Consider the following 12,117-nt stretch of genomic DNA (forward strand, 5'->3'; position numbering starts at 1 on the left):
GCGCACCACCCCCAGCAGCACGATCCCGGTGGGGCGCCATCGCAGCTGCCCCCCTGCCCGCGCTGGACGCCAAGCGCCTGCAGGCGGCATGCCATGCCCACAGGACGTGCGTCACACCCCTGCCTGCTCTCCGTCCCCCAGTGCCGGAGCATGAAGCTCTGTAACTGGGTGTTTATATTACATTTTTAAAGATTTGCCTTGAGAGAGTCTTTAAACCTGTTTTGTTGACCACCAGCTTTATGCTTTCCATTTTACCTAGCAGCATGTTTGCTGCTAATTGTTTACCTCAACACAAAACTCCAGATAGAAGAAAAATATTCTGTAATACATTTGTGGTTGGACTAAATGGCTTTGGAGCAGGGGGCAATAAGAAACAATTTCTACAGAAGAGTAAATGGTTAAGCCAGTTTTTTCCTTCTTCTAACTAGACAGGTCTGCTAAGCATCTGCTTTGTCATGTAAGGAAGTGGCTCTATGTCAGAGGACAAATGGGTGGGCTTCCCCTCCTTCAACTGGCTGGTAGTTAGAAGAACAAATGCCTGAGTTGAGGTGTGTGTAAGCTCGAAGCTCAAAGCAGGTGGAAACCAGAGAGAGAGACCCATTCTTGAATGAAGTGATGGGAGAAGCATACATTCTTGGGGTATGCTGTGAGCCCCTCCACCACAGGCTCAGGTTGTACAGTATATATGTGTAAATAAACCATATATCCTAAAGACACCGCAGTCTGCACTGTCCCTCATTCTGAAGAAACTGAACCATGGCTTGCACCACTCAGAGATTGGGTTGGCATACAACAGTAGCTTCCTATTCTATCCCTGGCTGGAGATGATGACACCAAGTTGTGGGTGTGAGAGGGAGAACAATAGCTAGGCAGTATTGGGAAAGAAACTGAAGAGATAGGCTTGATGTGTTTTCTGTGAGAATTAGTGGGCCCCTGCCTCTTCAAAAAATGGCTCAGGAGGGAGGGGGATCATTCCACCTGGCAAGCTGAAAAGCTTGTGATGATGGAAGGATTGCCATAGTGCTATGCTGAATTTCTGCCATAAGTTTCTGATCCAGGGATCCATGTATGATTCTATTGCCACTTAACTCACTGCTAACTGGGATGATGTTGGTACCTGTTCATTTCTTATAATTGGACCAGGACTGCGGTTTCCAGTCCAACAATGTCCTGAGAGTTGGATAAGCATATGAGCACCAATTTACCTGCCAGTTTTCTAATTTGGTATGGGCCGTTCCTTGATCAACTGGGTGGCACAAAAACTTATTAAGATGGTGCAGAATGAGAGAAATTTCCCATTCCTGCTGTGGGAGCTAGATTAGCCCAAGGTGTACAGAATGCAAATGATACCAACAATGAATCAATTGTTTCAATTCCCACTGTTTGACTATCAAAGTTGAATATGAAAAACAATTATATAATTGCAATACAGAATACTACAGCATCCTTGACTGATGACTGACAAATCTCTGCTTAAATGTCTCCAGCAGGATCTTTCCAGTGACATCAGCACATGGCGAGTAGCTACTGCTTTTTATCTTCAGTTCTGTGCTCCTGTTGCTACTGGTTGTTTTTTGCTAATTTTCTTTTAGGGGGGTGGTTTATTGCTGCTGTTTGTTATTTTTGCTCTTTATTCCCCCCCCCCCCAATGTTTTGGTATCATTTAAAATAATTTACCTCTTTGCCTCTTTGAATTCTGGTCAAAAGAAAAGTGAGATTTTTTTTAATTTAAAAAAGGATAGAAATAAAAATGCATAGGGAGAAGGACGGCTTATACGCTGAACTTCATATATTGCATATGCAACCTTTGTTCTCAGATAATAATGCATCTTGGAGCAATTTTACATTGACAAATACTTGCTGCACTAATTATCCATATTAGCTTGCATGCCTTCTTCAGTTCAGCATCCAAATCTTGTATCATATAAATTTGTCTCTCAGCATAACAGAAAGATAATGAAGTACTCAAAATCCATAATTTTCTCCAGATCAGTTCCGTGGGGCTGTAGGAACTGGCATGTCCATTCTCATTTTGCAGCTGTGCATTCACTGTATGATGGCAACCCCTTATCAAAAGAGCTTAAAATCATAGTATTAAAACATAGTATTGCTATGTTTTGTTTTTTCATAGAGTACGATGTTTTTGTATGCAGGACCGAATTCATCAAATTACAGATGCCATCCATGCAGTGGCGTAGCGTGGGTTGTCAGCACCCGGCGCAAGGCAAGTAATTTGCGCCCCCTAACCTGTGGATTTTAGCACTCGAGTGCGAGCGCCCCCCCCCAGATGTTGTGCCCGGTGCGGCCGGCCCCCCCTGCACCCCCCACACTACGCCAATCCATGTTCCATTACACCCAGTGACAAATCTCCTATTGGTTTTAATGACCGCCTTAAGGATTGTACCTTAAGGGGACAATCACATGGCACATTTCGGTAACAAGACAGGTGTTCCTGCAACTCAGCTGGCTTTCTGCCAACAGCACTGAGGCAGCATGGGGAAAATGGGTACCTGACTTCCCCAAAACAATTTAACCTGGTTCTGCACCGCAAAAAAATGATTACCAAGAATTGCTGTTACCAAGTTGTGGATCATGGAGAACTTGACTGCAGTTGTATGAGGTCTACAGAATTAAAAAATAAAACTTTTGGTTCACCTTTATCTATGACCTATGATCAATGGCAAGAATTGCAAGACATCTCCTATCCAGACTCATAGTAAATGTTTTAATTAGGTTCTTTGCCACCAACCTTTCTCAAGGTGGACCTTCACTGCTGTCTTCTATCTTCTCCCAGTAAAGTTTATTCTCCTACCTAAACCATTTCAATAAAAATGCAGTCAAAATGTTTACTGTGTGTGTCCCACGGCCACACAGATCTTTTTTTTTAACCCTTCACTTTTTTCTTTCAATTCAGTGACAGCTTACTCACTGCCTGCTATACAAGCTGGTGTTTGTACCATAGCGTATGCCCAAATTTTCTCAGGTGTCCCATTTGTGACTCTTCTGACAGTCTGAGTTTTCCTCTGCTTGTGTATTCAGCTCTTCTAAGTATCAATATTTCTTTGTAGTGCTTCCTTTGTGATCTTAAACCTGCAAAAAGAACTAAACTTTCAGTATGAAAGTATAATATTTTGCTGCCTCTTTATATGGACTCGTTATTTGCCTACCTTCACTCGCTGGATCATAACCTTGTTGTGGTGAGTAGGCTTGCATATGACCCTTGTGAGCGAAGCTTTTGGGAGTCTTGTACTCCCAGTAGAGTCACGCAAGGCGGTAAGGTCAAAGGGGAAGAGCTGGACAAAGAATGATCCAAGAAGTCCTCAATGGCAGAACAGGTGGATGATAACATGTGGTATATTACAATGGCTGTGAAGGCGGATGAAGGCTGCAGCATATAAGAATCTGCCTGTCGTTGTGATACTCATGCCATCGGAATAGAGCCTTACTGTGAAGACTGTGTGTTGGTCAGCGTGCACTGATCTACACACATAAAACAGATTCACGCACAGGGGAGGAGGAGGAGGAATTTGCTTACCACAATATAGGATTGACGTGCAGTCATAGACATACACACAGTTCATGCCTGGTTTCAGAGGGCTTAAATGGAGGGTATCCATGGGTGTATGCTGCTACATACATGGAGCCCCTTCTCAACCATGATGAACATATGTTAGATGGGGGCAGGGCTAACCCACATGACCCTGTGATGCCCTCCCCCCGCACATGTTCTCTGAAGGTTTTTGGAGTGGTTGTATGAACTCCCTTGCGCAAAGCTTGTAATCTCCCAGCGTTCTCTAAAATTTGAATTAATTTCAATCGGGCAAATAATATGGGCTTCAGCCTCTATGTGCAATTCATTTCTATAATGAAAATGATTGTAGACCAGGAGCAATGGAATCTGCAGATAACCACAAAAAAACTAACGTGAAACAGACTCTGTGATTCTACTGCCCTTTGCCGCCTTCATATTTTTCTCTTTGTCATAATTTCCTTTGGCTTTAGTTAATAAAACTTGTTTCACATCTGCTGCCCCTTATAATCGTTTCCCTATAATTGGGTTATATGTTTGCCACCTTTGTGTGACATAATACCATCGCCGAGCAGTAAAGTGCATGTTATTACTTCAAAGAAGCCTTCCTTGCTGACAAGAATTAATTAGAATTCTAAATTGTTACGTAAGTCTTCTGTTCTGCAGTGGGAGCTTTAGTGAAATGATGGCAATGGATAATTAGCAGCCACTATTCTGTCTCTTCATTTTGGATAGTCCATAAAAGATTTGATGCTTCCTTTCCCTGAAATAAACAAAAACAGCTTCTGAACTGTCAGAAAACAACAGCAGCTCTTGAAGGCTAATCATTAGCAGGCTTTGTCATGGACTTGTAATTGTTTCATGAATTCTGCTTCAATCAGGGAAAAATATGCTTAAGTGCCAATAAAAAAAAAGTTTTCAAGCTATTATGATCAACCTCTCGCTTTCTCTACTTTAAAAAAGTTTCCAGGCAGTCTCTATCTATGCCTGTGACCAATGGGAGCAGCTACGAAAAGTGTGCCTCAGGAAGGAATGTATTCTCAGGCTAGAAAGGCCCTAGGGAGGTCCCCTTCTGCAAAAAGGGGTTGAGGATTTGTTAGACTCCTGCCTGACATGGGAGGAGCAGGCCCTTGACATGGCATTACTCCTGATGGATGCTCACTTTCCTATCTGAAAAACAAAGTTTCCCGTAGCCCCCAGGACTCCCAGCACCATAACTTTGAGGATGAACTCCCTCGAGGCCTGCAGTAAGGAATTGTGTGGTGCATTCTAAGGAGAACACACAGCAAAAGAAATAATGGATATTTTTTTTAAAAAAAAAACACCTGGCATGAAGAGCTGCCAAATGATTACAGAAATAAGCTCCCTTTTGCCATGTTTCATTTTAGAAATTGCCCACACTAAGGAACCAGAACAAATCACCACTCGAACCCTGAATTTTCTGATTAGATGGTGCATTTCCCCCATTCCCCCCCAAACTCTGTGTTCTCAAGGAATGTCCGGAATGTAGGGGATGTCACCGTGGTGCCCACAGGTAAAGGTAAAGGGACCCCTGACCATTAGGTCCAGTCGTGACCGACTCTGGGGTTGTGGCACTCATCTCACTTTATTGGCCGAGGGAGCCGGCGTACAGCTTCTGGGTCATGTGGCCAGCATGACTAAACCGCTTCTGGCGAACCAGAGCAGCGCACGGAAACGCCGTTTACCTTCCCACCGGAGCGGTACCTATTTATCTACTTGCAGTTGACGTGCTTTCAAACTGCTAGGTTGGCAGGAGCAGGGACCGAGCTCGAACCACCGACCTTCTGATTGGCAAGTCCTAGGCTCTGTGGTTTAACCCACAGTGCCACCCATGTCCCTCACATGTGCCCATAAAGGTCTTACCTGCCACCTGCAGGTGTCTCTCCCCTTCCACCTCATGCAAACGAGGCTTGGAAGAAGCATTCCCTTGTAGCCCACAGGGTAAGTGGCAGTTGCGGTTTGTTTAATGCCTACAGCAGTTTCTCTGGGCCCAAAATGTTTGGCAGTCTCTGCCTTAAGAAATCCTTAACAGTTAAAATAGGAGATGGAGAATGTGTTAATGGATTCCAACACCCATCAGTTTGGCTAGCAGTCAGGGGATCTGTAGTTCCACAAGATCTGGAGGACCACAGGTTTCACACCCAGCCATATATGTAGGAGTCATTAGACGTGATCCCAACATTCGCCAAACGAGACATTTCCTGAAGCAGATTTGGGAATGTCTTCTGCACAACACCAATACACTCTGTTCAAGATGTGTCATTGGAATGGTAAGCAGCTGGTTGTGTCTAAGTACCATTCTCAGGGAGGCAATAAGAAGGATATGGAGATAGAGATAGAGATATAAATGTATGCAGATTTTCTGTTCATGCAAATCATAGTATTCACACATATAGCCCTCCCACTGATGTGTGTGTGTGTGTTTGTGTGTGTGTGTGTGTAAGTAACAAAGAAAGCTGCATGAATCCAGACAAAAGGATGCTATTTTGACTTTTTGCATCTGACACGAACACTTCTAAGACCACCAATGGATAGAGCAGAGATGAAGCAGCAAAATGGCCTATTGTTTTGTAAATACTATGCACAATGCCACACTATTGGGTCACTTGCGGTTAACAGAAATAATAACAGTTCCTTTGACGAGACTTGCTCAGTTTCAAAATAAGCAGCGTTTATTTCGATAAAATTCACAATTCATATAAAAAGTATGAAATGATGCTCACACCATATCACTAAAGAGTAGTATGCAAGCAATGTCCATTCTCTCTCAGTCTGCTTACAGATCTGTAGTGGGAACAGCTGGCTTTCATTGGTGGTTTATATTTTCACAGTGAAGAGCTACATTCTAGGAGTTTGAAAAATAAAGCGGCAATATACCCTCTACTGTAAAAATAATGGTGTGTTCAATTAAACTCTCTTATAGCTTTTGTGGTAGAAGTAAAAAATCAACTAGTGCAGCAAACATATTCACTTTAGGAAAAGATTTGGGCCTTTTCAATTTTGGTTAATATTTCTCTACTTGTTCTTATGGCATCGCTCAACTGAAGATCAAAGATGGGGAGAGAAGCAATTTCCAGCAGCTTCCACTTCCTCACTGCAGTCCTCCTGCATGATCCTCTACTCCAGAGACCCTCCATAGTAGTTTGGGGAGCGGGCCCAGGGGCTGCAGGGCAAGGAGGAACAGCTGGAAATTTCTTACCTCCTCTGTTAGGAGGCATGTTGTCAGCTGCAAGATGCAGCTGGAAGAAACCCTGTGGCTGTAAACTGAATATTAAAGGTGTACACTTTGATACCTGAAGCTCTGCGTAAAAACGAACTTCCCCTATCCTCTTCATTTTGGTGAAATCCACTAAAACAGAAAATATTTGCGCTTTGTCAGAAAGAAAGAGGACAGAGCTAAAAGAATGTGCCATAATATAGGGTCTCATCCGATGCTGCAGTGCATGGAACAGAACTACCTCTCCCTCTTCTGTCCCTTCCAGCCTCGGTGCACCCCCAAAATCAGCTCTAGGGAGTTGTGGGGAAGGATTGGCAAATTTGCAAATTGCAGGTTTTTGGGGTTTTTTAATCCGTTTCTAATTTTTCCAATCATAAAAACATAAAATGGGCCTGCTGGATCAGGCCAATGGCTCACCCAGTACAGCATCCCTGCATCCTGTTCTCACAGGGCTGGCCACTTCAGTTCTCCTCATATACACATGGTTTTGCGAATTTGTTTTTTAAAAGATACAAGTCTGCCTAAAAAAAAAAATCAGCAGCATTTTAGTGCAAATTTCTCCCATTAGGTACATTTTTGGATGCAATTTCCCCACAGATAATGCATTTTTAGATGTTAGTTTCACTAAAATATGCATTTTATACACACTTTACCCCAGTATATGAATTTTATGCACATTAACTGGCTGGAGAAATGCGTTGCAAAATTCAGAGAAGTGTGCATTTTGGAGGATAGCTGTGTTTTGGTCCATGTATCATTTCAGAAGTGCAAATAAGATAAGTTTGCCTATAAATGTGAACTGCATCAAATTCCACCCTGATCCCCAGCAGTTTGGGGACCTCTAGAACAGAATTTGGGGACTCCATTTGGCTTAGTAGAAGATGCCCATGAACCAAAATATGGATGGGAACTTTAATTGAAATCACTTTTTAATTTCTTTCAATAGAGCTGCAACATTTAATCCTGGTATGGCGAACCTTTGGCCCTCCATATGTTCCTGAACTATAACTCCCATCATCCCTGACCATTGCTAGGGATGATGGGAGTTGTAGTCCAGGGACAAAGGTTCCAAATCCCTGATTTAATCAATCAGTAGCTATATTTAAAATTTTTGGCTGGATTAAAAAGCTGCCCCCAATAAATTGTGCATTTTAATGGTTAATTCCTTTAAAAAGAAGTACTTTTAAAAAAGACAGGCTCATTCTTAGAAATGGCAGTCCTTCTGTGTCAGTCCATCATTTTGAATGGGTCTACTCTGACTGACTAAATCAGATATCCTGGATGTTCAAAGTGACATATATTTGAGACTTATAATATGTAAAATAATTAATAACCTTGGTTGATAACAGAAATGCAGGGAGGAACTTTTCATTTGAACACTCCCCAAGTTTCTTTTCACTTTTCTTAACTTTAAATGAAAACACCAGTGCTGCTCACCTATCTGCAGCAGGAAATAAATATTTAAAATGTATTGCTACACATGGTTTCTATGTGCACTATTTACTTTCTATGGATAATACCATCAGAACCACTCAACACATGACAACTGATACCACGCATAGAACATATCATCAAGAAACATACACGGTTCAGTAGCTATTCTCATACAAGTAGACAACAGTTAAAGCGATGACATAACTTATGAGTTGCATTTGCAGAAAATACGCCACTGAAAATACGCCACTGAAGATATTTTGCATTTGGTTCACTTTGCTTAATGCTGAAATTCAGGTGTGATTGTTCACTGTTGTTCGAAGAAGTGTAAAGAAATGTATATTAAACCATCAGGGTCAATACAGTGCTTTAGCGCAAAACAAAGACACGAATGTGGAATTAAAAATGTTTCAATTTTCAAACCTATGATTTTCATGGCTTGTGGCCTTTATCACTAATTTGAGTTAGGAAGGAGTATACTTCAGAAGTTTTTGACTACTTTCTCTGTGTGAATTTGCTGTGTTTGGGCACCCCTAAATTCTTTTTCACTGCGCTTATTAATTCAATGATGAATGGCAACAAACTCAACTAAACAAGGGACGTTCTAGAGATAAGAAAACAAAGTGATCAAGTGATCCCTTACGTGCACAGTGACTCTGGCAGCTGTATAGAAAAGCTGTCCCATTCACTTTAGCAGAGGGGGTGCAGTAGAGCTCCAGGCCTCCACTGAAGTCAATGAGTAAGCCACCAAGTAGAGAACATCCATTGAAGTGAACGTGGTTCCTGGAATTGGGATTGCTCTTCTTTGTTGGGTTTCCGAAGGACGATAGATGAGCGTAGACATTTGCAATTTTCCACAAGTTTCATGGAATTTTTGAGTAGCTTACTACTACATGTTCCATAATAATACAGCTAGAAAAGCAGTCATGATTATGCTTTGAAATTTCAATACATCACATGAACAATATATTTCACAGCTTGTATCAATATAGGGTGATATTCCATGTTAGTCACACTTACAGTAAACCCATTTAAATAACTGGGAGTTGAAGTCACCTAAGACCATTGATTTTAATGGGTGTACTCTGAATATGATTTAGTTCACTTCTACCCATAAAATGTATATGATAGACAGTTTTGTAGTAACACTTTTTACACTAAATACAACAAAATAACACCACAAGATAAAAGAAACTACAGGTGTTACCATTTTGGTGTCACATTTATAGAACATGAAATTTAACTTTGGGTTCCTTGAACGATGACAGTTCCTATATACAAAATGTGTAGAGGAAGATATTAAAGTAAATGTAAAGCCCACTAGAAACTCATATACAGCTTTAGGCGATTACTAATTTCAGTGTCTCCAAGCAATGTTGTGGAATCATTAGCACAATGTTTTTATATATATATATATATATATATATATATATATATATATATATATATATTCATTTAAGCATAGTGTTAACTGTACCACCAAGTGCTATCCTTTTGTAATTCAGTCTATTCTATGAATATATATTTATGATAAAGAACATTAAATCCAAGATTGGAGAAAATGATGCTCCGAGTCAGATGAAGCTTTATTATACAATAAATAGAAATAAATACCTTTATTTACAACTTCAGCAAGCCATCAGTTAAAAAGAATTCTGCCAGCAGAAAAGAAAAGCTTTATTTGGGTTGGATCCAGACTTGCCCTTCCCTGAACTGAAGGCGTCATTGCATTTTGGAAGGGACAGAGATCCAGCAGAGGAAAGGACTGAGGAGATTTTTGCCAATCCCTTCTCCCCAGCACCATCTTCCATGTTGTTCCAGGGGGTCACTGGCCTTCTAGAATAGCTTTTCAGCTTGCGCAGTATCAGCAAAAGCTACCTCCTGCCTTCCTCCAGTGGGAGAGTCTGGATCCAGCCCAGACTGGGGAAAACCTTTTCTGCATTCTTGGCAAATGAGCCACCCATTAACTCTGATGTGACGGGAACATGAAATTGAGAAGATAAGTGCTCATGAGCATTTGCCGTTGTGGTGGTAGCTAATGAGCTATGCACGTAGGACCACCCCTCTCATGCATTCACTGTCTTATATAACAGCCATTCCTGTGGTCAGTCACACTTTCCTTAGGAACTGTGATCGCAGAGATGGTTACCACCTCATGACATCTGCTGCCCAGTTTGATCCAACCTCCTCTGCCTTCTATTCCTGTGTACTAACTGCATGATGAAATTCAGTAGTGCGAACAAGGGCTGACAACATTCCCCCCCCCCCCAGGTTTCTGTGTTTCCCCCTGAAGTACTACATTCCCTCTGAAATTGAGTGGGCAGGGGACCATTTTGGGTTGAACTGGTTTGCTAGTTTAGTTGGGGGCAAGAGCATTTTCCTTAGCAGTGGGATCTCTCTGTCTCTCTCTGTCTCTCTCTCTTAAGCCATAAAACTCTGCAATACTGCTGCCTGTGTTGGAGGTAGCCATGGTTGGCTTTTTCTCTTCTTTTCCCCATCCATATTTCCTCTAGTCCTTTAATTAAAGCAGCAGCAATGGCGGGGAAGTATTGTGGTAGCCACAGCAAGAGCTCCACCCACTGCTAGGTAAAAGCAAGAGAGTGTGCATGGTTTTGAGGAGAGGACAGCAATGGGATCCCACCACTGTTGCCCTAATCATAGGTAAGGGTAAAGGGACCCCTGACCATTAGGTCCAGTCATGGCCGACTCTGGGGTTGTGGCGCTCATCTCGCTTTATTGGCCGAGGGAGCCGGCGTACAGCTTCCGGGTCATGTGGCCAGCATGACTAAGCCCCTTCTGGTGAACCAGAACAGTGCATGGAAATGCCGTTTACCTTCCCGCCGGAGCAGTACCTATTTATCTACTTGCACTTTGACGTACTTTTGAACTGCTAGGTTGGCAGGAGCAGGGACCGAGCTCGAATCGCCGACCTTCTGATTAGCAAGTCCTAGGCTCTGTGGTTTAACCCACAGTGCCACCCATGTCCCTGCCATAGTTGGCTCTAAAAAAGAGACTGCTGCTGCCAGTTGTAATGGTAAATGGCTCTCATGTCCCCTCAAATGGCTCAGCCTCTACTATTTAGAGAGGAGGGAGCTGTTCTCCTTGGGACCCTACATGCAGATTGTGCTGGTGAGCTGGGGACGGCCAGTTCATTGCCAATGAAGTGCGAATTGGCGTTATGTTCCACTGAAATCAGTTGCTGTCGATCCTCACTGCTAAATGCAACCTCCATATTCTACAAAGATTAAAGTAAGCTTACTCAACCTGGTGTCCAACAGATGTTGGAGACCACAAGTTCCACCATCCCTGACTATAAGCTTTGCTGGTCAGGGCTGATGGAAGTTCTAGGTTAGAACTGGGGGGATAGGGAAAGCTGTACTGAAGGCTCAGCAGCAAGGCAAGGCTATCTCGATCTTGCTGGGATTGTGATCTTCCCAACAGCTGTTTGGATGCCCAGTGATGGAGACAGGCGGTCCAGCTGGAAGGATCCTAATCTGTTGTGACATAGACAGATAGCAAAGTTGCCTGTGATAAAGAGCATATTTAACCTTTTTTAAAAAAAGTAAGACTGATAATGGGACATATGCATTATTTTCTTTGGATTGCACACAATATTTCTGTTTTACATATTTAAAACAATGCAAAGTATATGCGCACATATACAGCAATAAGGAGCATTGAAGACTTGTAACAGCTGCTGATGGGATATAAAGTAGATGCGTATAGTTTGCAATCAGTAAAATAAATCCATCTGATTTCAGTAGACATTGAACCACATTTCTTTCTTTCCATGAACACCAAATCAGTTGCATGGAAAAAAAATCCTGAAGTCATAGTGCAATCTGCTGTTACTGCTTAAGGATGCATCAAGGCCAGGCACACCTCCTAACTTCCTTGCAGTGCCCACGTTGTATGT

General features: G+C 42.3%; 1 protein-coding gene and 1 long non-coding RNA gene across 3 annotated transcripts in view; one reads left to right on the forward strand and one right to left on the reverse strand.

Moving 5' to 3' along the window:
- Positions 1-9,601, forward strand: part of LOC310678760 — a 204,263-nt gene extending 194,662 nt beyond the window's left edge. Inside the window, exon 2 of the long non-coding RNA XR_014511945.1 lies at positions 5,296-9,601. This is a non-coding gene — a long non-coding RNA (uncharacterized lncRNA). The remainder of the gene's footprint in view (positions 1-5,295) is intronic.
- Positions 3,508-12,117, reverse strand: part of AGTR1 (angiotensin II receptor type 1) — a 53,868-nt gene continuing 45,258 nt past the window's right edge. Inside the window, exons 3-4 of one of the 2 annotated variants that reach the window (XM_083442935.1) lie at positions 7,185-7,288; positions 3,508-4,292 (exon numbers count right to left, since the gene is read on the reverse strand). The gene's annotated coding sequence lies outside the window, so the exon portion shown is untranslated. Of the gene's footprint in view, positions 4,293-6,200; positions 7,289-12,117 lie in introns of those variants that run through there. The other variant, XM_083442934.1, reaches the window with a different exon arrangement.

Source organism: Podarcis tiliguerta (assembly GCF_965153285.1).
Source record: "Podarcis tiliguerta genome assembly, chromosome: 5".
Taxonomy (NCBI): domain Eukaryota; kingdom Metazoa; phylum Chordata; class Lepidosauria; order Squamata; family Lacertidae; genus Podarcis; species Podarcis tiliguerta.